The 23,780-nt window shown below is 45.3% G+C and overlaps 1 protein-coding gene across 3 annotated transcripts in view; it reads left to right on the top strand.

Annotated features, from left to right (window-relative positions):
* The window catches only part of LOC147436139 (14 kDa zinc-binding protein-like), a 35,020-nt gene that overhangs the window by 9,023 nt on the left and 2,217 nt on the right, over positions 1–23,780 (top strand). The gene's annotated exons all lie outside the window — the stretch shown is intronic.

The following is a 23,780-nucleotide window of genomic DNA, read 5'->3' as shown; positions in this document are numbered from 1 at the left end:
AAGAATTTCTTTCCCACATGCTAGCCTCGAAGACCGAACCACCCAAAGATCGTGGGAGTTCCTCTAGTGGTGCAAGCGACGATGCGGATTCCAACAACCTAGTCACCGAAAAGTTGACTTTCAGTAAGTATGATGGTAAGATGGATGCTACGGTGATTCATTCTTGGTCGCATCAATTTAATGCTTATTTTGCGACAACTAAAAAACAGGAAATAGCAAAGTTTTGACGGCAGCTATGTACCTTGCCGGTGATGCCATCAATTGGTACCATGCATGGCAAGAGGCACAGCTAGCTGCGCACCTAGAGGCAGCCGACGATTTCACGCCCCTCTCTTAGTTGGGCTGATTTCCAAGACAAGCTCAAGGCGCGGTTTATGCCACCTCAATACCTTGCACGCTTGAAAGAGGATTGGCGTAATCTCAAGCAACATGGTATGCGAGTCATGTCTTTTTCTAACCGTGTTTTGCAGCTAGGCACTCAACTACGCAAGTCGGATGATGAGCGCAAAGAGGCTTTTCTCTTTGGGTTAGACGAATACATCAAGTTTGATGTTGAAGTCTTTGACCCCGCGGATCTCAACAAGGCGGTAGCAATCGCTCTCGCCCAAGAGATGAAGCACAACAAGGGAAAGCCTAAGGAGAACAAGTCTTCTCAAGGGACATCTCAGAATTCTAAGAACACACAGAACGGCAAGAACGGTAATTCTTCTAGCCCTTCTTCCTCTAATTCCTCGGAAAAGAACTCTCACAATGAATCTAAGGGTAAAGCTAAAGCACCTGCAAAACCTAAGCTACCCCCTGATGAAAAAGCTTCTCAAGGAATTATAGGAGGATACATCACGGTGGAAGAACAAGTGATTTATGCTAAAGAAGGAAGATGTTTTCAATGTCACATTAAGGGTCACATTAAGAAAAGATGTCCTAAGACAGTCCCACCTAAAGAACCAAAGGCACCCACAACAACCACAAACTCTGTCACAACACAACCTGCATCTTCTCATGACTCTGACACACACATTGATTAATCTCTCATGAAGTGTTATGGTCATGTAAAAGGACATCGTTTTATCATATTGTTTGATCCAGGCAGTATGCATGATGTGATTAGTCCCCCTCTTGTTGAGAGAGCCCGCCTAGAGGTTAGTCAGAAATCTCCTATCGAGGTTTTTGGCTTCGTTCCTGGGATGGACTCTCTCATCACGAAGGAGTGCCTTGATGTGATGTTTACCGTTCAGCAAGCTTCTTTTCGTAGGAAATTTCTTGTGTCTCCTCTCTCAGGATGTGATATGATTTTAGGCATGAAATGGTTTCGTGAACTGAACCCTCTCGTTGATTGGGAGGCTCTCACTCTCACTTTGCATGCCAAAATAGATTCCCCCCTCATCATTCGTGCTAAGGAGGGCTTGCATTCTTTGCCTCTCATCTCGCATGTTCAGGTAAAGCGTGAATTACGACGAGGAGCACACGCGGCATTCATTTATGCTGCCCTAGTTTCCCAGAGCATTCAGGCTCCAGGTAAGTATTCGGAGTTGTTTACGAAATTTACACATCTCTTTTTGCAGAATGATCTTTCACCTCGTCTCCCACCAGAGCGGCCGGAGGACCCCCGCATCGAGCTTATGGATGGAGCGTAGCCGTTCTGTAAGGCTCCCTACCGTTTGAACAAGTCACAGGAGGAAGAGTTAGAGCGACAACTCACGGAGTTGGTGGGTAGAGGATTCATACGTCCTAGTGTAAGTCCTTTTGGTGCCCCTATTTTGTTCGTTCGCAAGAAGGATGGTTCGTCTCGTTTGTGTGTTGATTACAGGGCATTAAACAATATGACCGTCAAGAACAAATTTCCTATGTCTCGCATTGAGTATATCCTCGATAGACTCAATGGGGCAAAGGTTTTCAGCAAGGTCGATCTCAAAAGTGGATACCATCAGATATGGGTATTCAAAGGCGACATTTTCAAGACTGCCTTTCGCACCGAGCGAGGGCAATGGGAGTATATTGTTATGCCTTTTGGATTGACAGGAGCCGTGGGTACATTCAATTGTCTCATGGTAGGTCGTTTCGGCGACATGGTAGGTGTATGTGTGTTCATCTTTTTAGATGATATTCTCATTTTTTCTGCATCGTGTGAACAACATGAAAGAGATGTTGAAAGGGTACTAACTCGTTTGGATGAGTGTCAGTTGTACATTGCAGCTAGAAGTCTGAATTTTTTCTTACTGAAGTCACTTATCTGGGTTATATCATTTCTGCAGATGGCTCCAAGCTAGACCCCGCGAAGGTGGAACAGGTTCGTAATTGGGATTTGCCCAAAACTGCATATGATATGCGTTCTTTTCTTGGGTTATATCAAGGATATAGTTCGCACATAGAGAATTTTGCACGCATTGCTGTACCTATGACTGATGTTTTGAAAGGGGTAAAGACTCGTCGTCAGTGTGGAGACTTGCCCGAGGCAGCCATTGAGGCTTTCGCAGCTCTCAAGGTTGCGGTGACAAAAGCACCGTGTCTTATCCTTGCCTCTTGGGATGATCCCTTTGAGTATGGACGGATGCGAGCAATGTCGCCATAGGCGCTGTGCTTCAGCAGCATGGTCGCCCAGTAGCTTTCCTTAGCCGGAAGCTCAATAGTGCAAAAAAGAATTATTCAGTTTATGATAAAGAACTTTTGTCTGTCATTCACTCTCTTTAAGCATTGGAAGCATTTTTAGTATGGTAGAGAGTTTACAGTGCGCACAGATCATCAAGCCCTCAAGTGGCTCAAGTCTATGCCTAGTGCACATTGGAGTGATCGCCAAGCGCGGTGGTCACAATTTTTTGAGCAATTTGGAGGTTTGATTGAGTATGTGCTTGGAAAAGCTAACCCTGTTGCAGATGCGTTGAGTCGCAAAGGACAGATTTTGGCTCTTGAGTCGAGAACCATATTTTCTATACAGGGTGAGTCTTTTGACAGCATGAAGAATCAATATGCAGATTTGGAGTTTGGTAAGTATTGGTTGCAGGCCCTTGCTTCCCAAGGGCCCAACAACTATCTCATTCGTGATGGATTGTTATTTTTTCGTCAGCGTCTATGTGTGTTGCCCTCTCTCAGGCTAGCCATATTGCATGATGCATATGACTCTCTCATGGGTGGACACAGGGGTATGAACCATAGTTACCGGGGAACGCCCCCTAGCCCCCGTTCCAGCGTTCCGGGGGGCAGTTCCCTTCCCAAACGTTTCGGAACGTCCCGGAATGTCTGACGTTCCGGGTGGCCAATGCAAACCGGAACGGCCGTTCCGGAACGTTCCGAAACGCCCCCGGACCGTTCCGGAATGCCCCTGGAACGGCCAACAGCTACAAACAAAAATTGAAAAAATTGAAGTAAATGTTTGGGCTTCTTTTGAAAGTGTGCAAGGCCTCAAGGACTTATAAAATGCACCCCCCTCCCCCTTTCTCTTCACAAGCTAATCCTCAAGGCTCAAGCTCTCTCCCTCTCACTCTCAAGATCTCTCCCTCTCAAGACTCACTCTCTCAAGGCTCAAGGCTTCAAGCCTTCAAGCTCTCTTCCTCTCCCTCCCACTCTCTCTCTCTCTCTCTCTCTACTCTCTCAAGGCTCAAGGCTTCAAGCCTTCAAGCTCTCTTCCTCTCCCTCCCACTTTCTCTCTCTCTCTCACATCATCTAGTCATAGCAAGGTTGAATGGTCTTCAAAACGAGTTTTTTGTGAGTATTAGAGTCAAAGCACTCTAATACTCCTTGTATTTTAACACAAGGAGCTAAAAATTGCACTATTTGGGTGTTTTTTATACCTCCCGTTCCGCGACGTTCCCGTTCCGGACCCTTAGCCGTTCCCCCGTTCCGCGGGGATCCCGTTGCCATTCCTGTTCCGCGTTCCGGGTAACTATGGTATGAACACCACATTGAAAAAGATTGAACGGTTTTTCTATTGGCCTAAAATGCGAAAAGATGTGTTTAGTTATGTCACACATTGCACTATTTGTCAAAAAGTGAAAGCTCCTCGGGGTAAGCAGCAAGGCCTCTTGCTTCCGCTGCCTATTCCCGAGGGACCTTTCCAGGATATCTCTATGGATTTTGTGACTAACTTACCACCAAGTCAGCATTCAAGCAACACTCAATGTTTAACTATTGTTGATCGTTTTAGTAAATTCTGCATGTTGATTCCTTGTAAGGCCACAGTTACTGCACAGGATGTTGCACGATTGTTCATAAAGCATTGGTACCCCCTTTGTGGTTTGCCAAAGTCCATTGTTTCAGGTAGGGATGCTAAGTTTACGTCCAACTTTTGGCGTGCACTCTTTGAAAATTTTGGCACAAAGTTGAATTTTTCATCCGCTTTTCATCCACAGTCAGATGGTCAAACGGAAATTTATAATCAGTTAGCTTTTGATGTGTTGAAGTCTTATGTTCATGATCAGCAGTCTCAATGGGAGCTCTATCTCCCATTGGTACAGGCTATTCTCAATGATTCCTTCTCTTCTGCTATTGGTCGAACTCCGTATGAGGCAGCTTTTGGCCGCCGATTCCAGTCATCATTGTTGACTTGATCGGTCAGTCGAATGCCTGATGCCAATGCTGAGAGTCAGTCATTGGATGAGATTTTTGAGAGTGTGAAGCTTCGGCTAAGCAAGGCTCAGGAATCTTATTCTCGACAGGCTAACAAGCATCGTCAAGAGGTCTCGATCAAGGAAGGAGATTGGGTGTATCTACGGATTATGAAACAATGTCTTAAGCAAGTTGGAAAGAAATGTCCTAAATTATCTTTTCGTATGTACGGTCTTTTTCCAGTCATCAAAAAGATTAATGAGGTTTCAATGAAATTAAAGTTGCCTAACTCATGGTCAATGCACAACGTTTTCCATGTTTCTTGGTTGAAAGTGTTTCAGGCAACACCTCCAAAGGACGTTTCGGAAGAAGAAGAGCCGGAGATCATCGATGAAGCAGAGGTCATGGAACCGGAGCAAGTCTTGTTGCATCGGTTTCGCCATGGTTCGAAGAAACAAGTACGACATTATTTTTTGAAGTTCAAAGATGGAGGAACCCATGAAGCGGTGTGGGTAGACGATGAGTTCTTCAAGGATTATCCAGAGTTGTTGGTAGACTACAAGGAAGCCATGCAGCTCGGTACCAGTACCTCTTTTTAAAAAGGAGGGGATGTCACGTGACACATCCCAACCCTATGTGTCCGTGGACAAGCTACACCATATCAGGGTTTCCGTAAAGTCCAGTCAAGTTAGATTAGAAGTGATTTGGCACTTTTGTGAGTCTATTCGTAGACCGTGCATGCCTAGTCACTCAGTGTAGATGCATATCCTCTGGTTGCACCTTGCATAAGCATAAGCATTTCCATAAGATTCCATCAGAGTCAGTTTGGGGATTTTTCAGATGACTTTATCCCATTATTCCCTATTTTTGACATTTTTCACTTATTTATTAAGTGACTTTTGTTGGGTAGTCAGTAGGGCAAATTGGGTAAGTTAATTTATAAGCAAACCCAAGTTAGCACTAATTGGCAGATGAGCAGAGAGCACAACAGGCTTCCCCAAGCAGCAGTCGTTCCCTCCCTCTCAGCAAGAACCTCTCCAACCTTGGTGAGGCCATTTCCCCCGCATCCTCAGCCCCTTTGGTGTCGCCCTCTTCTCTTGCAATGCTAGCCTTTTCCCCTCTTGGAGCCATCGCCAGCAAACAGGCAGATTCAGCGTTTCCTTCACCAAACACTAACGCCAGGCCATCCTCAGCTTAACCAGCGTTTTGCTATTCCATTGGCAGCCGAACCCTGCATTTACTAACGCTAGGAAGCAGGGCAAATCTGCAGCAAATCAGCAACACTAACGCAGGGAAAACTGTCAGCAGCAGCAGCATTTTTCAACCTCAGTTGCAGCAGAAGATCCACGGACAGTAAGTGTGATTTGGCCCTTGCAAAACAGTCAATTTTCAGCAATAAAAACCTTGCTGTATCAGCGTTTTCTCAGCCAAGGTTTATCCCCAAAAACGCAGCCTCAGGGAACTCTAAACCTAGCGTTTTTGCCAGCACTCAGATTCAGCCATAAGCCCACAAGAACAGTCCATTTTCAGCGACAAAAACAGTCCTAGTTTCAGCCACGAAGCCATCGACATCACCATCGTCGTCATCGGCATAGTCCAACAGCATCAGTCCTTTGCATTCGCATTGTACTCTTTCGTGCAATCAAGTAGACCACTCTTTCTTCGGAGGAGGGTTTTACAACCTCTCGGTGTCGCATCTCTTCTCTCTCCTTCTCTCAATCTCATTCACTTGCACGCACTAGATCCACTCACTTTGTTCGTGATCACCACACTCTCTATAAGACGGAAAGCTCTCTCTTTCCCTAAGAACTAAAAGGAACCTTGAGCAGTAAAGATCACTAATCTTGAGAAAATACAACATTCATTTCGCTGCACCTTACACTTTGCGTGGAAAATAAAGCAATATTTGTGTAGACTTTTTCCAGCTTGAATTTGCATAGAAAAAGCAGCCAGAAATCAGCGTGGTCTTTTTCCGTACAGCCAACCACATCATCCGCTTTTTCCGATGTCACAAATTGGTGATGTGTCATGCTTGGACATTGCTGGGCAGCAGAGGACACACCCCGGACTGGCTGAATGTTGACACGTGGCAACTGTACGGACATCCGCGTGCTAGACCGGCTGACTGCTGACGTGGCAATTTCGTACAACTGTTGAGGTGGCAGCCCACAAATCGCGGTGGATTTTACGGAAGCTGAAAAGCCACGCCAGGCTTGAATTCCACGCAATTTTAAAAGTTGCTTCATATTACTAAAGCATCAGAGAAAGAGAGAGAAAGAACCTTTGCTTTATTTTGAAAGCTTTTAAACTTGGGGTTTTTGATTTTCAGCTTTTGGGCTCTGCTTTTAGCATCCCTTGTAATCTTTAAATATGTGAGCAAGCCTCTCACAACTCAGAGCATCTGGACGTAGAGTCTGAATGTGAGCTCCTGCCCGCACTCTTGTACTTTGAACACATATTAATATAAAAAGAAATACTGAAAGGGACGCCAATCTTTGGGGCCAATATCTCTAGGCACGGAACTCCGCTAGGCCGGTGTCGAATCAATTGTGAGCTGTGAAGTGTTTTGAAGTGATTATGTGTGTTGTCGCGGTAGATTCTCGACTTGGATTGTCCAAGTTTGTTTCATCCATGGTGAATTACGGGCCTGCCACGTCAGCATTCATAAAGTCCGGGACCAGCCAGCTAGGGAGAGGGTGTGTGCTTTGCTCTTCTGCTCCCCATGTCCAGGCCCATGCCTGACACGTCACCTAGGGGAGGTGTGTGGTTTCTCTTGCCCAAATGGTTGCCACGTCATTGATTTGTGACATACCCCCCTCTTGAAAGCATTGTAATCGCCCTCGATTACGCCTGCAAAACAGACAGAGGCTATAAACTGTCTTAGTAGACACTGACCTTTAGTACCGACGCACTAGGAACACACATCTAGCACATGTACCAATTGACAGTTTCATCACACGACATCACAGGACATCACTTGACATCATAAGACATCACATAACAAATCACATTCAAAATTCATTCGGATCTCCGACCATGATCAATCGGCAACGTATTTAGCAATCGCACCTAGATCCACTGTAAGGTTCCGATTGACTAATTCTTATTGCGACCATGTCTATCGAGATCATTCATATCGAAATGTTGCAGTCATTGCAGTTCCTGCACTTAAACAAGTCAGTATTGGGAATTCCAGTTCATAAAGTCATACAACAGAATACTGTCAGCCGACAGTATCCTTGAAACTCAAAGAGACATCAGTGACTTTAGTATCAAAAATCGAGGCAATCTGTTGACAAAGGAGCGGAGCAACTCCCCTCTTTGTGCATACCTGCTGCACCAAATTCCGCCCAAGCTGAGTTCGAGGTTCCATTTATAATAGACTATGCTAATCTAAATGCTTCGAGGTAAAGATTCACAATCCGAGGACTTTCTGCCAGGTCCTTCTCCTCCATTCACTTCGCATCCAATGCGGAGTAGGTCTTGAATTTAAGCACCTTTTATCTTTCTATCTTTCTGTGCCAATATCTATTCTGGAACGAGTATCTGCTCGTTTTTTTCTCCATTTCGGGTTGCTCATCTGGCTCCCCATCTTTGGACACATTGCCTTTAAAAGGCTTTAAGAGACTCACATGAAAAGCATTGTGAATTCTCCAAGTGTCGGGCAGCTTCAGTCTAAAGGAGACATCATTTATCTTTTTGGAAAATCTGGAAAGTTCCATAGTATCTCATGCTAAGCTTTCGAGAAAGCCGCTCCTTTCCCTTTTTCTTTCTTAGGCGTGCCTTCCCAAAATGTAAGAGCACCCAATCGTTCTCCTTCAATTTCAAATCGCGATGATGTTGATGTGCTGCCTTTTTCTGAGATTTCTTCAAAGCCTTCCGAACCAAGTCCAAGTCCCTCGTGAACTGGTCGGCTTCAAAGAAAAATCTTATCTTTCGTGCTAAGGAAGGGTGAAACCTTCGTAGCAAATTCAATAATCTCAAATGGCACCTTCCCCATCAAAGAGTTAATCGTGTTTCTGTAGGCATATTCCACCAAAGGTAAATACCCTTTTCCCATGAAGTCTTCGGATTCAAAGAAGAAGACTTCAACAAATCCAGTACCATTGATTAGCAATCTTTGATTGCTCGTCAGTCTGCGGGTGGAACGATGACGAGAACTGCAACCGCGTGCCAATGTTCTTCCAAATAGCCTTCCAAAACAAACTCGTGAATTTGGGGTCTTTGTCGGAGATAATCGTCTCAAGAATGCCATGTAATCTGAATATCTGGGCAATAAACAATCGTGTCCATGTTGTGTTTTTGGGATATCAAAAATGGAATCCATTGCAATACTTTTCCAGGGGCGGGTAGATGTGGGTAAAGGCCGTAACAATCCTTGTGCTTTATGCCTGTCAACAATTGACCTTGCATACCAAGCAACTGCGTATGAAAATCGTCCACGCCCTTCTCGAGTCTCGGCCAAAAGGAGTTTCTCTCCACACCTTTCAAGGTGGTAACAATGCTGCGGTGACCTGTAAAGGTGGATAGGGCCGAGTCCTTATCCTTGTTGTCCTTTTCTGTTCCTTGTGATGCTTCAGGTGCCACTTTTGCAAAGGGCTTCTTTGCTGAATTTTTCTTTTGTTGCCCCCCTTTTACTTTGCCTGGAAATCCACTGTCCTCTCCCTTCAACAAGGCAAGACCAATGTTGGTAACTTCCATAAGCTGAGTGAGGGTACCCACTCTGTTCTTTGTACAGTAATCTCGCAGCCCTTTACGCAACCCACAACAATACTTCTCTATCTGCTCTGTCAATGGCACGAACCTGTAGGAGGTTACTGAGAGCAATGATTTACAAAACCTCCGATTGTACTCCTGTAAGCTCTTGCAAGTAGCCGCAGTGAGTTGGTGCCAATCCGTCATGATGTCGGCTTCAAATTCATTTGATAGCCACACAGATGCAAACATTTGCTTGAAGTATATCCATGTGGCGGGTGCCTGTCCTTTTGCATCAAGAGGGTGGTCCACCATGTGAGTAGGTGGCAGCTTTCCTGACCTTGGAGGCCTCTGTAAATGTCACGTGACACATCCAACCCTATGTGTCCGTGAACAAGCTACAACATAACAAGGGTTCCGTCAGTCCAGTCAATCTAGATTAGCAAGTGTTCTGGCACTTTTGTGAGTGTGTTCGCAGACCGTGCATGCCCAGACACTTAGTGTAGATGCACATCCTCTGGTTGCACACAACATGATCATAAGCATTCTCATCAGAATCCATCAGAATCCTTCAGGGGAATTTTCCAGTGTATTTGACCTATTTTCCCTATTTTTGACATTTTTCACTTATTAATTTAAGTGACTTTTGTTGGAAAGTAGGTAGGGCAAATTGAGTAAGTTTGTATATAAGCAAACCTAGGTTAGCACTAATTGGCAGAAGAAGGAGAGCATTAGGCATTCACGTGCAACAGGCCCTTTGGAGACACTTCTCAGTAAGATGACCCTCACCATTGCCTTGGGCGATTTCAGCCAGCAAAGACAGCAGCCTCTCAGCGTTTTGACCCCAGCTATTCAGCGTTTTGTTTCCAGCCATAGCTGCATTTTGGGACATCAGTACGACAGTGAATTTCAGCAACAAAATCAGCGCTACAGCAGCGAGCCTATCCAAAGTTTTGGAGCAGCTTTCAACCAGCCAATCAGCGTTTCTTCCATGCAGAGCAGGCTAGCGTTTTTGCACAGGCATGTCAGCGTTTGCAAGCCATAAGAACCTACGTTTCCAGCAAGGCAAATGCAGCCGATACAAGAGTAGCATTTCAGCGTTTTTGCATTCAGCAATTTCAGCAACCCTTTAGCAAGCACAGCAGTAGTAGCAGATCAGCCGATAGCTTCGCACCCTTGCAGATTCATCAAGAACTCAGTTCTCAGCCATAGTCTTGTCTTCGTCGACCACTCCGCCGACATCGACATCGTCCCTTAGATTTGCATTCAGCCATTGTACCAGATTGTGCAATCAATAGTAGACCACTCTTGCCAACGAGAGTGGGGCCTTCGGGGGAGGGTTTTACAACGCCTCTGGTGTTGTATTCTCTTCTCTCTCTATCGCTCAGTCTCATACACTTTCACGCACAGTGTTCAATCACTTGTTTGTGATCATTGCACTCTCTCATTAAGAACGGAAGGCTCTCCCTTCCATAAGAACAAAAGGAACCTTGAGCACAGTACGAAGCACTCATCTTGAGAAAGAACAACATTCATTTCGCTGCACCTTACATTGGTATTAGAGCTTTGGCAGTGTTCTGTATCACTCAAGGAAAGAACCACAAGAATCACAAGAATTTTTTTGCTTGTTCCGGTTGCACGAACCCAAGTTCGCTTGGGCGCGTCGATTCCTAGTCGTGTTTTTGAAGAGTGACAGGAATCCCAGGAAAGAAGGGCTTGTCCAGCCTCCCCTTGTGCCTCTTTTCACTCATTGAGAGCGGACCGTGCACTTAGCGACCGGCCAATCGACATGAGGTGGGAAAAAGCAACCTTGGTGTGAGCGCAAGGCTGCCAAGGGGTGCGCCCGCAAAAAAGAGCAGAACTCGGGTGAAGAGAAGATCCTTCTCAAACACAGATTGCAAGCGAAAGGAAACCCTCAAGAACCTCAAGAACCGAAGAACCCAAGACCGCAAGAACCAAAGTTCCTCGTGAACTTAAGAACCAAAGATCATAGTGCATGGTCATCACCCGAAGCGGAATGGATACTTTGCATACAGGTGATGAGCATGAGAGGCGATGAAGAAATCTTTCCACCAAGAGGTTTTTCTGATCCTCCCCCTTCTCCATCTACGCCACGAGTTGTACCAAATCCTATGGAGGCGATGGTCAAGTCGATGTTGGAGATGATGGCATGACAAGAAGCGATTCGCATGGACAGGGAACGTGAGCGCGATGAACGAAAAGAAAGAAAAGCACAAAGAAAGGAGGAAGCCGAAGCAAGACGAGCGGCCTTGGAGACCGATCGTGAGGTTTAAAGAGACCTACGCACTCAAGAATTGGTTTGACAAGTTCTTGTCTCGAAGTCTGAACCAGCCAAAGATGTTGGTAGTTCCTCAAGTGGCGCAAACCGGGATGCGGACTCCAACAACCCAGTCACAGAGAAGTTGACTTTCGGTAAGTATGATGGTAAGATGGATGCTACGGTTATTCATTCTTGGTTGCATGAATTTAATGCTTATTTTGCGGCAACTAAGAAGATAGGGAATAACAAGGTTTTGACGGCAGTTATGTACCACGCATGGCAAGAGGCACAGTTAGCCGCGCACCTAGAGGAAGCCGACGAATTGGTACCACGCATGGCAAGAGGCACAGTTAGCCGCGCACCTAGAGGAAGCCGATGAATTCACTTCCCTTTCCTTTAGTTGGGCTGATTTCCAAGACAAGCTCAAGGCGCGGTTTATGTCACCTCAGTACCTCGCACGATTGAAGGACGATTGGCGCGCTCTCAAGCAACATGGTATGCCAATTATGTCTTTCTCTAATCGTGTTTTGCAGCTAGGTACCCAATTACGCAAATTGGATGATGAGCGCAAAGAGGCATTCTTTTACGGATTGGACGAGTATATCAAGTACGATATCGAGGTGCTCGATCCAATCGATCTCAACAAGGCGATAGCGATTGCTCTCGCATAGGAGATGAAGCACAACAAGGGAAAGCCTAAGGAGAACAAGACTTCCACAAGTACCTCGCAGACTTCTCAAAACCTCAGAATAGTAAGAACGGTAAGAACGGTAACTCTTCTAACCAATCTTCCAATAGTCTCTCAGAAAAGAATTCTTCCAATGAACCTAAGGGTAAGGCTAACACAATTGCTAAACCTAAGCTCACTCCATATGAAAAGGTAGCACAAGGAATTCTAGGAGGATACATTACGTTGGAAGAGCAAAGCACTTATTCTAAGGAAGGTCGTTGTTTTCATTGTCACATTAAGGGTCACATAAAATGAACATGTCCTAAGTTTGACTCTAATGAATCTAAAGAATCCACAGAACCCACTTCCTCTGTCAATGCAATCAATGACAACACGAGTGTGCCCCAAGTTTCTCTTGACCCTCCCATTGATGAGTCTCTCATTATATGGAATGGTCATATGACGGGGCAACGTTTTGTTCTTGTTTGACCAGATAGGATGCATGATGTGATCAGTCACTCTCTCGTTGAGAAAGCCCGCCTAGAGGTTAGTCAGAAATCTCCTCTCGAGGTTTCTGGCTTCGCTCCCGGTATGGACTCTCTCATCACGAAAGAGTGCTTTGATGTGTTGTTTACAATTCAATAAGTTGCTTTCCGTAGAATTTTTTTTGTCTCTCCTCTCTCAGGATGTGATATGATTTTGGGCATTCGATGGTTTCGTGAGCATAACCCTCTCATTGATTGGGCGGAAAATACGTTCACTTTCAATGCAAAAAGTGACTCTCCCATTGTCATTCGTGGAGAGCAAGTTATTCATTCTCCCTCTCTCATTGCTAATGTGCAGGCGAAGATTGAACGGATTCAGGAGAAGGAGACTCTCTTAGTCTCTTCTTCTCCAAAGCATGACACATAGAATTTGCATGATGATTTGAATGATAATGATAAGCATGTGATTTCTCACAAGCATGATAAGTTGCATGAAGATGATGTGATTGTTTACAAGGGTGATGTGTTAGTTGATACTTTTCCTAGTGAAGCTAACCTCATTGTAGATTCGATTAATCACGAAGCACCGATCTTGGCTCTCGAACCTAGGTCCAAAGAACCCCTTCAGGAAGAACCGATCTTGGCTCTGGAGCCTAGGTCCAAAGAACCCTCACAAGAAGTATTATGTGTTCGCATGATTAGTATGCACGCATTATACGAGTGTTTCATTCGTGATCGTTTCCTGTATCTTAGTCGGCGTCTTTATGTGATCCCTTTTCCTAAGCATGACATATTGTACGTTGAGCACGTTTCACTCATGAATAAGCACAATTGTATGCGGATTGTTCATGAAAAGCTGAAAAGTATGTATGTAAGGAAGTCACATTCCATGTCTCTTCCTTGGCATGACACATTCGTAGAACGAGCACATGAAAGTATGAGCACCAAGCATGGGCATTTCCATTGTGTTTTGCCATAGTTGATTGATTTAGATCATAAGAGAAAGATTCGATCTCATTGTTTGTGTGTGGGTAGTGAACGGTTTGGCACTCCGTCTCTTTGTTTATCTATGTTGCATGCACAGTCTTTGAGGAAGACAAGTTTTTTTTCACTCACTTTACATGAAATAGGTATGTTCATGGTTTTGTGTTGGAAATGGTTTCAGGAATTTTCAGGCATGGAGATTCTTGAAGAAGAAAGAAGCTTGACTCTCGACAAAGTTGAAGCATCGAAGGAGCCACAGAAGACTTTGTGTTGCTTTCAGCGCGGCCCAAAGAAGCACGCGTTGTAGACCTTTATGAAGTTCAAGTACCGCACGACCCACACATTAGAGTGGGCCGGCGAAGAGTCCCTTCCAAGATTCCGGATGCTATTGGCGATCTCCCTCGACTCCATACAATTCGGTACCAATACCTCACTTTGAAAAGGAGGGGATGTCACATGACACATCCAACCCTACGCGTCCGTGGACAAGCTACAACATAACAAGGGTTCCATCAGTCCAGTCAGTCTAGATTAGCAAGTGTTTTGACACTTTTGTGAGTATGTTCGTAGACCGTGCATGCCCAAATACTTAGTGTAGATGCATATCCTCTGGTTGTACACAACACGATCATAAGCATTCCCATCAGAATCCATCAGAATCGTTCAGGGGAATTTTCTAGTGTATTTGACCTATTTTTTCTATTTTTGACATTTTTCACTTATTAATTGAAGTGGTAGGGCAAATTGAGTAAGTTTGTATGTAAGCAAACCTATGCTAGCACTAATTGGCAGAAGAAGGAGAGCATTAGGCATTCAAGTGCATCAGGCCCTCTGGAGACACTTCTCAACAAGACGACCCTCACCATTGCCTTGGGCGATTTCAGCCAGCAAAGACAACAGCCTCTCAGCGTTTTGACCCCAGCTATTCAGCGTTTTGTTTCCAGCCATAGCTGCATTTTGGGACATCAATACGACAATCAATTTCAGCAACAAAATCAGCGCTACAACAGCCAGCCTATCCAGCGTTTTTGGAGCAGCTTTCAACCAGCCAATCATCGTTTCTTCCATGCAGAGCAGGCTAGCGTTTTTGCACAGGCATGTCAGGGTTTGCAAGCCATAAGAACCTGCGTTTCCAGCAAGGCAAATTCAGCCGATACAAGAGTAGCATTTCAGCGTTTTTGCATCAGCAATTTTAGCAACCCTTTAGCAAGCACAACAGTAGTAGATCAGCCGATAGCTTCGCACCCTTGCAGATTCATCAAGAACTCAGTTCTCAGCCATAGTCTCGTCTTCGTCGTCCACTCTGCCGACATCGACATCATCCCTTAGATTTGCATTCAACCATTGTACCAGATTGTGCAATCAATAGTAGACCACTCTCGCCAACGAGAGTGGGGCCTTCGAAGGAGGGTTTTACAACGTCTCTGGTGTCGTATTCTCTTCTCTCTCTATCTCTGTCTCATACACTGTCACACACAGTGTCCAATCACTTGTTTGTGATCATTGCACTCTCTCATTAAGAACGAAAGGCTCTCCCTTCCATAAGAACAAAAGGAACCTTGAGCACAGTACGGAGCACTCATCTTGAGAAAGAACAACATTCATTTTGCTGTACCTTACAGTAAAATTCCCCCCTGCATAAGCTGTATCAAACTGTTGGAGGAAAGTGAGAGCCTTCATCTTATCCTCAAACTCGCTGAAAGTTTCAAACTTAACAGTTGCACCACCTTCTTTGTATGCTTTTGGTTTCTAGGCCCCCAAATTGTCATAGGGAATTGCTTGCAACATGGGCACTGTGATAGGGATCATCGACGCGTCTTGGCCATTGACATTTTGCATCATAGGTGCCATATCTGGCTGCTGTCCAAAAAAACCACCCATGCCAAAATTACTATGTGGCACCCCAAACTGGCCCTGGTTGCTCTGAAGGCCTTGCTGCATGTCAATGCTTCCATACATGGGGTTTGGCATCATGCCTTGCATACCCCCAAACACTGTTTCTTGCATATAATGCTGGTTTCCAAGCGCATAACTAGCCATACTTTGGAACACAGATCCACCCTCGAAATACCCAGGATGTATTGTGGGTGGTGGAAAAACCTTATGCATTGCCTAGAAATTGGTTCCCTGATCCTGTAACGCAATATGCGGGCTTGGAAAGGTGGCGGACTGAATTGGCAAAGCCTGCAGAATAGGCGTCATAACCACCTGTTGATGGACGGAAGGAATCTGTGTTGGAGTCCCTGACTCTGCAACATGCGAGTGCTCCCTCTCCTGTTGAGACTCATGAAGTACTCGGGCTTGAGCCTCAACATGTTCCATGGGCTGTGTGAGTTGCCTTGACTGCTGTGGCATTGGTGGTGCTTGCAAAAACTCCATAAACCTTGGGTTCTGCACCGGTCAAAAAAATACGTTCACAGTGGCAAGTAATTGAGTCTTGAACGTATCATTCTCAAGTTGCCCAGTCATAAAGCCTTGCACTGGGGGAACATTCACATCAACAGGAGGTACAGACCGGGGTGGCCGTGAACTCTCGCCAACCTCAAACACCGTAGGAATTTCCTGCCTGTCCTTCATAATACCCTTCCCTTTGTCGGCAATAGTGTAATCCCGCGTTCCTGTACTGTGTGTCTTCATCAAACCAACCGAGGCTCACTTCTTGAGGAAAAAGTGATTCTATCCCGGCAACGGAACCATGAAACCGGCCCATAGGGCGGTAGATTTTGGCTTTCACCTGAAATTTTACTTTAAGCTTTAACACAGAGAAACCTTGCAGAAGGAACCTGTAACGGGAATTAACACTTCAAAGCGCACACGGCTTGGAAGCTAGAATGCTCCGAGCAGACCCCGACAACCTGTAGGCCCCAAAAACTGGCGCCCCTTTTGGTATTTCTTTATTCCTTTAGAGGGTAAAGTTACAAAACCAGAGTCCTGGGGATCTTCACCTGTATCCAACTAGATCACACCTGTTCCGGCAAAATTTCGGCAGCATAACGTCCCCAAAACTTGCCCTGAACAAATCCTCTTGCTGGAACTCGCTTCCAAAGACATAAACCCTCTGTTTTCAGCTAAAAAACAGCAATTACAGCTCGCTGTATTTACTGGTTTTTACCCTGTTTTCAGCCCTAAATTGTCTCGGAACTGTCCTCTAACAATGAGGCATTGTTCCCAATGCTTTTGGCATCCATACGGCTGCAAAACAGTCCAAAAACAGGGCATAACCAGCGTTGAAAATGCACTTGGAAGGTGAGGTTATCACCCTCACCAGTGCTTTTGCTTTTGAAGTAGCAGTTACCTACTCCTGTTCCTGTTCAAAGAGGCTTTTGCCTCGGCTCAGAAGCATACGACCACACAACTGTACATAGGTCAAATGAAGAGCCCTCTTGTGGGGCATCACATAAGAGAGAGAGAGAGAGAGAGAGAGAGAGAGAGAGAGAGAGAGAGAAAGAGAGAGAGCAATGTAGAGTGTGAGGACATCACTTCTTGCACTATATTGTACATGAGAGGGAAAGCTTGCACACAATAGCTTTGGTACCTGCAACAATCCACCATGCTGATGAATGTCCTACGTTTATTTCAACGCTTCTCTCTCTCTCTCTCTCTCTCTCTCTCTCTCTCTCTCTCTCTCTCTCTCTCTCTCTCTCTCTCGGTGGAAAATGCCCAAAAATGTGCCAAGTGGCGCTCGTGCATGGTTTTCCCGTTTGGTATCTTCCGGTCTAAAAATATCTCAACTTGTTGCTGAGTTGACTTAGCAGCAGACTCCAGAGTAATAAAATGTTCCTCTTGTCACTTTGGAGCTAATGATGTGAATATATTTCATGGCCCAAAATAGCAGTTTCCTAAATTTTAGGAGATGCTTCCATTGGACTCTCGCTGATCATCCGACCATCTTTCACCACTGAGACTAGTCCAAAAATGCAATGTAGCTCAGTTCTCATGTGATTTTCTCTTGGTGACCCCACCTTGGCACTGTGCCTCCATTGAGTTAGTTTCCTAGTATCCACCAACTTATTAAGTGTGGCCAGGGGACCTAAATGACTTTGAATTGCGCCTATACACCCTTTTACTACTCGAATTCCAATGCCGATCAACTTCTCATTTGTAGGTGAAACTACTGTTTCACTTTGGCCATACAATGTCTGGCCATTTGCAACTTCAAAAAGAGGGTTAAAAAAATTAAACGAAAATCATCGAAAAGAGACCAACAACTAAGGTTAGCAGTTGCCACGTCCTCGTGACACGAAGGGTCGTGACCATCCAAGCGTAGGGGTCCTCCTTTGCATGGCACTTCGCATATCTGCAACTAGGAGTGAATAAGGCTCTGTTGTGTGCTGCCTGAACTGAGATTGGTGTTGCTGACTTTGGCTATACCGTTCTCTGCGATCGCGCTGTAAAAAGCGAGCGCTATTTGAAGATCCTTCACCAAGGAGAAAATTCCGTGTAGGGCGTCGATTATTGCCAAGACGCTCCACATAGGCAATTCCGGCATCCAAGGTGGTAGGGTGTATTTGTGCACATCGTCCTTCAGGGTTGGTTCAAACCCGTCAATAAAAGTGCGTAGTTTATTAGAGGGACTGAGATACTCTATCTCGAGAGTTAGTCTCTGAAACTCTGTGATGTGCGCAGCCAAGGAACCTGTCTGGCTCAGACAGCGAAGAGAGGACCGTGTATGAAAATCCGCATTGGCAGGTTCGAATAGCGCGTCGCAATTTATCCCAAGGTGTGTGTTTACCATCAGCAACCCGTCATTGCCACCAAAGAAATGCTGTGTCTTTGAGCAGAGAACGAGCAAGTGTAATTTTTTTACTCTCTACTGAATCCGTGTTGGACAAGTAGACCTCCATTTTGAATAGCCATTGGTCCAGCACGCGCGGCGACCATTATAAGGCTCAGGCAGTTTAACATCGAGTTTCTTCTTTTGTGTAGCATTAAATTTTTTATAAAGTAATTGAAGTTCACAATTGTCTACCTCATCAGTTGGATGTGGCTCTGCTTGTTCGTCCACTGAGGCTTTGGAAGAAGGTGGTGGAGAAGCTGCATTAGTCGTCCGAGAAGTTGTAGGACAACTCGGAGAAGTGTTTTGTGTCTGCATCTGATCCAATCGAGTGTGAAGTGATGTGAAGCTTGTGGAAAGTGTGGCCATCTGCTCCTTGATAAGAGCAATGGCATCATTTGATTGACCATCTCCATCCTGAGAAGTCGACATGGTTACGCCTCAAAGGGAACTCGAACAGGGGTAGGAACGGTATCTGGATGGTACCCCGGGAGCTAAAACTATGTTTGAAACGGGTTCCGGCTATGGTGAATCTCTAATCATGATGATTTCGGGTTTTGGAGTATCCCACATAATGATCACCTCTTGGAGGAGGGTTTTTCGGTAAGATTTCCTCCAGAACTGCGTCTTTGTACGAGAGGAAGGGTACGTGTACATATTCCTCGTCGACCATGGCATACACAAGAGAGGACTGCCAGCTCTAGAAGCAAGGGAGGATAGAAAACGTTCGTTGGTCTTCATGTCTTTTTGTTTTTTTTTTCTAAACGTAAGTTTAATAGAAGTTATGGCCACATGGAAACTTGATTCAAAAGTGGCAGCCATAGATGCACTAGATTGGTTGAAACAAGTGCAACAATTAGGTATACACCTTTGCTCATCAATGGACAATGTGTAATGTGCAGTGGAAGTGAATGTTTGAACTTTGCTCAAGATGAGTGCTCCGAATTGTGCTCAAGGTTCCTTTAACTTACGAAAGGGAGAGCCTTCCGTTCCTAAAGTGAGAGAGTGCAATGGACACAAACAAAGCTAATGGACACTGTGAGTGAAGGAGCTGAGATCGAGAGATAGAGAGAGAAGAGAATACGACGCCGGGAAATTGTCAAACCCTCCTCCGAAGGCCCCTCTCTCTATGGCGAGAGCGGTCTACTTATGATTGCACAAATCTCTACAATGCTTGGACTTGCCGACGATGTCTGACGATGAGGACGACGACAAGACGGGCTGAAATCTGAGAATGGTAAGGGCTGAAATTTGCAAATCTTTATTTGCTGAATTCTGACTCTATGTCGGTGACGATGTCGATGGCGATGGTACGACGACGATGCGCTGAAAACGCAGATGCTGAAATCTGCGTTTTCCGGGCTGAAATTGCAAACTTCGATGGATCCCACCGTGCGGCGAGGAACTGCTGCGGGAAGGTGAGATCTGCGAGGTTCGGGACTCGTTCTGCTGTGTCTAAAGGCTGAAAACTGAAAACGCTGGTCCTATGGCTGATTCTGTCGCGATGATTTGCAAAAACACTGAGGGGTCAGGTTGATGCAAAAACTCTAGGGCTGATTTGTCTTGATATGCAAAAATGTTGCTGATCTGCTGGTGCAAACTGCTAATGCTAGGGCTGATCTGTCTTTTGCTGTCGCTAGGCTACTGCAGATGCAAAAACCCTGGCTGATCTGGGTGCAAAATGCTAGACCTTCTTGCAGATGCAAAAACGCTAGGCCTGCTGGGGTCCTGCTGAGAAGGTGCGTGTTGAACTGAGTTCTTGCTGCCTCTTTTGTCAGAAAGTGCTAACTTTGGTTTGCTTTTATATATCTTAGCAAAATTGCCCTACCTACTTTCCAGCAAAAGTCACTTAATAAATAAGTGAAAAATGTCAAAAATAGGGAAAATAGGTTTAATGCACTGGAAAATTCCTGTGATGGATTCTGATGGGAATGCTTATGATCATGTTGTGTGCAACCGGAGGATATGCATCTAATCTAAGTGATTGGTCGTGCTCTGTCTGCGAACAGACTCACAAAAGTGCCAGATCACTTCCTATTCTAGACTGACTTGATTGAACTGAACCCTGGTCATGCTGTAGCTTGTCCACGGACACATAGGGTTGGATGTGTCAAGTGACATCCCCTCCTTTTTAAAGTGAGGTACTGGTACCGAACTGTATGGCGTCGAGGGAGATCGCCAACAACATCCGGAATCCTCGAAAGGACTCTTCGCCGGCCCACTTAGAGGTGTGTTTGTGCGATACTTGAACTTCATAAAGGTATGCAACGCTTGCTTCGTTGGGCCGCGCCGAAAGCGACACAAAATCTTCTGTAGCTCCTTCAATGCTTTAACTTCGTCTAGAGTCGAGCTTCTTCCTTCTTCAAGAATCTCCGAGGATGAAAATTCCTGAAACCACTTCCAACACAAAAACATAAACATACCTATTCCATGTAAAGTGAGTGGATAAAATCTCGTCTTCTCTAAAGACTGCATGCAATGTAGATGAACAAATAGACGGAGTGCCAAACCGTTCACCTCACACACGCAAACAATGAGATCGAATCTTGTCTGCTGATCTAAATCAATCAACTGTGGCAATTCACAACGGAAATTCCCATGCTTGGTGCTCATACATTCTTGTGCTCTTTCTACAATTGTGTCGTGCCAAGGAAGAGACATGGAATGTGACTTCCTTGAAAGCATACTTTTCAGCTTTTCATGAATAATCCGCATACATCCGTGCTCATCCAGGAGTGAAACGTGCTCAACGTACAAAATGTCATGCCTAGGGAAAGGGACCACATAAAGACGCTGACTAAAATACAGGTTACGATCACGAATGAAACACTCGAACAATGGATGCTGACGAATCATTCGAACACATAGTACTTCCTGTAAGGGTTCTTTGGATTTAGGCTCGAGAGCGAAGATCGGTTCGTCGTGTTTGATCGAATCTGCTTTGGGGGGGGGCGCACTGTGGACCTCGACTCGAAAGCCAAGATCGGTTTTTCGTGATTGATCGAATCTGCAATGAGGTTAGCTTCACTAGAGAAAGTATCAACTAACACATCATCCTTGTGAACAATCACATCATCTTCATGCAAATCATCATGCTCGTGAGAAATCACATCTTGATCATCATGCAAATCATCATGCTTGTGAGAAATCACATCTTGATCATCATGCAAATCATCATGCTTGTCATTCAAATCATCATGCAAATCCTGTGTGTCATGCTTGGGAGAAGAAGAGACTAAGAGAGTCTCCTTTTCCCGTATCTCTTCAATCTTCACTTGCACATTAGAAATGAGAGAGGAAGAACGAACGACATTCTTGCGATTAAATTCTGTTTTTCTTTCTGCGTACTTGCGATCAAATTCTTTGGCCTTCAAGTGTAATTGCTCGTGCTCACGCTCCATGGCTGCCATTCTTGCTTCGTGCCACGTTGTCATCATGTCCATCATCGTCTTGCACCAAGCCTCCATAGGATCTAGTCAATCCTTGGCGTAGATGGGGAAGGAGGAGAGTCAGAAAACCTCATGATGGGGAAAATTCTTCTTCGCTACTCCCATGCTCACCACCTTAATGCAAAGTATCCATATCGCTTCGTGTGATGACCATCCACTGAAGTCTTGGGGTCTTAAGTTCATGAGGAACTTGGATTCGTGTGGGTCTTGGTTTTTTGGGAGTCTTGAGGTTCTTCTTTTGCTTGCAATCTGTGTTAGAGAAGGATCTTCTCTTCACCCGAGTTCTGCTCTTTTCCACGGGCGCACCCCTTGGGGGCCTTGCGCTCACACCAAGGTTGTTTTTTCCCACCTCACGTCGATTGGCCGGTCGCTAAGTGCACGGTCCGCTCTCAATGAGTGAAAAGAGAAACAAGGGGAGGTTGGACAATCCCTTCTTTCTTGGGTTTCCTGTCACTCTTCAAAAACACGATTAGGAATCGACACGCCCAAGTGGACTTGGGTTACGTGCGACCGCAACAAGCAAAAAAATTCTTGTGGTTCTTTCCTTGAGTGATATAGAACACTGCCAAAGTTCTGATACCAATGTAATGTGTAGCGGAAGTGAATGTTTGAACTTTACTCAAGATGAGTGCTCCGAACTGTGCTCAAGGTTCCTTTTACTTACGGAAGGGAGAGCCTTCCATTTCTTTAGTGAGAGAGTGCAATGGACACAAACAAAGTGAATGGACATTGTGAGTGAAGGAACTGAGGCTGAGAGATAGAGAGAGAAGAGAATATGACACCGGGAAGTTGTCAAACCCTCCTCCGAAGGCCCCACTCTCTATGGCGAGAGCGGTCTACTTATGATTGCACAAATCTCTACAATGCTTGGACTTGCCGACGATGTCGACGACGAGACGGGCTGAAATCTGAGAATGCTAAGGGCTGAAATTTTCAAACCTTTATCTGCTGAATTCTGACTCTATGTCGGTGACAATGTCGATGGCGACGGTACGACGACGACGCGCTGAAAATGCAGATGCTGAAATCTGCGTTTTCCAGGCTGAAACTGCAAACTTCGATGGATCCCACCGTGCGGCGAGGAAGTGCTGCGGGAAGGTGAGATCTGTGAGGTTCGGGACTTGTTCTGCTGTGTCTAAAGGTTGAAAACTGAAAATGCTGGTCCTATGGCTGATTCTATCGCGATGATCTGCAAAAACGTTGAGGGGTCAGGCTGATGCAAAAAGGCTAGGGCTGATTTGTCTTGATATGCAAAAATGTCGCTGATCTGCTGGTGCAAACTGCTAACGCTAGGGCTGATCTGTCTTTTTCTGTCGCCAGGCTGCTGCTGCAGATGCAAAAACGCTGGCTGATCTGGGTGCAAAATGCTAGACCTTCTTGCAGATGCAAAAACGCTAGGCTTGCTGGGGTCCTGTTGAGAAGGTGCCTGTTGAACTGAGTTCCTGCTGCCTCTTTTGTCAGAAAGTGCTAACTCTGGTTTGCTTTTATATATCTTAGCAAAATTGCCCTATTTACTTTTCAACAAAAGTCACTTAATAAATAAGTGAAAAATGTCAAAAATAGGGAAAATAGGTTTAATGCACTGGAAAATTCCCGTGATGGATTCTGATGGGAATGCTTATGATCATGCTGTGTGCAATCGGAGGATATGCAACTAATCTAAGTGATTGGTCGTGCACTGTCTGCGAACAGACTCACAAAAGTGCCAGATCACTTCCTATTCTAGACGGACTTGACTGAACTGAACCTTGGTCATGCTGTAGCTTGTCCACGGACACAGAGGGTTGGATGTGTCACGTGACACAATGGGGCCACATCTTTGAAATATCTCTACAACCTCGCGAGAAGAGTACGAGTTGCCGGAACAATTCCGGTACATGAATGCCTCGTGGAAACCTATCCC

The sequence above is a fragment of the Adiantum capillus-veneris genome, chromosome 18, assembly GCF_014529385.1.
Source record: "Adiantum capillus-veneris isolate H3 chromosome 18, ASM1452938v2, whole genome shotgun sequence".
In the NCBI taxonomy this organism is placed as follows: Eukaryota; Viridiplantae; Streptophyta; class Polypodiopsida; order Polypodiales; family Pteridaceae; genus Adiantum; species Adiantum capillus-veneris.
This window is presented reverse-complemented; position numbering and strand designations above follow the sequence as displayed.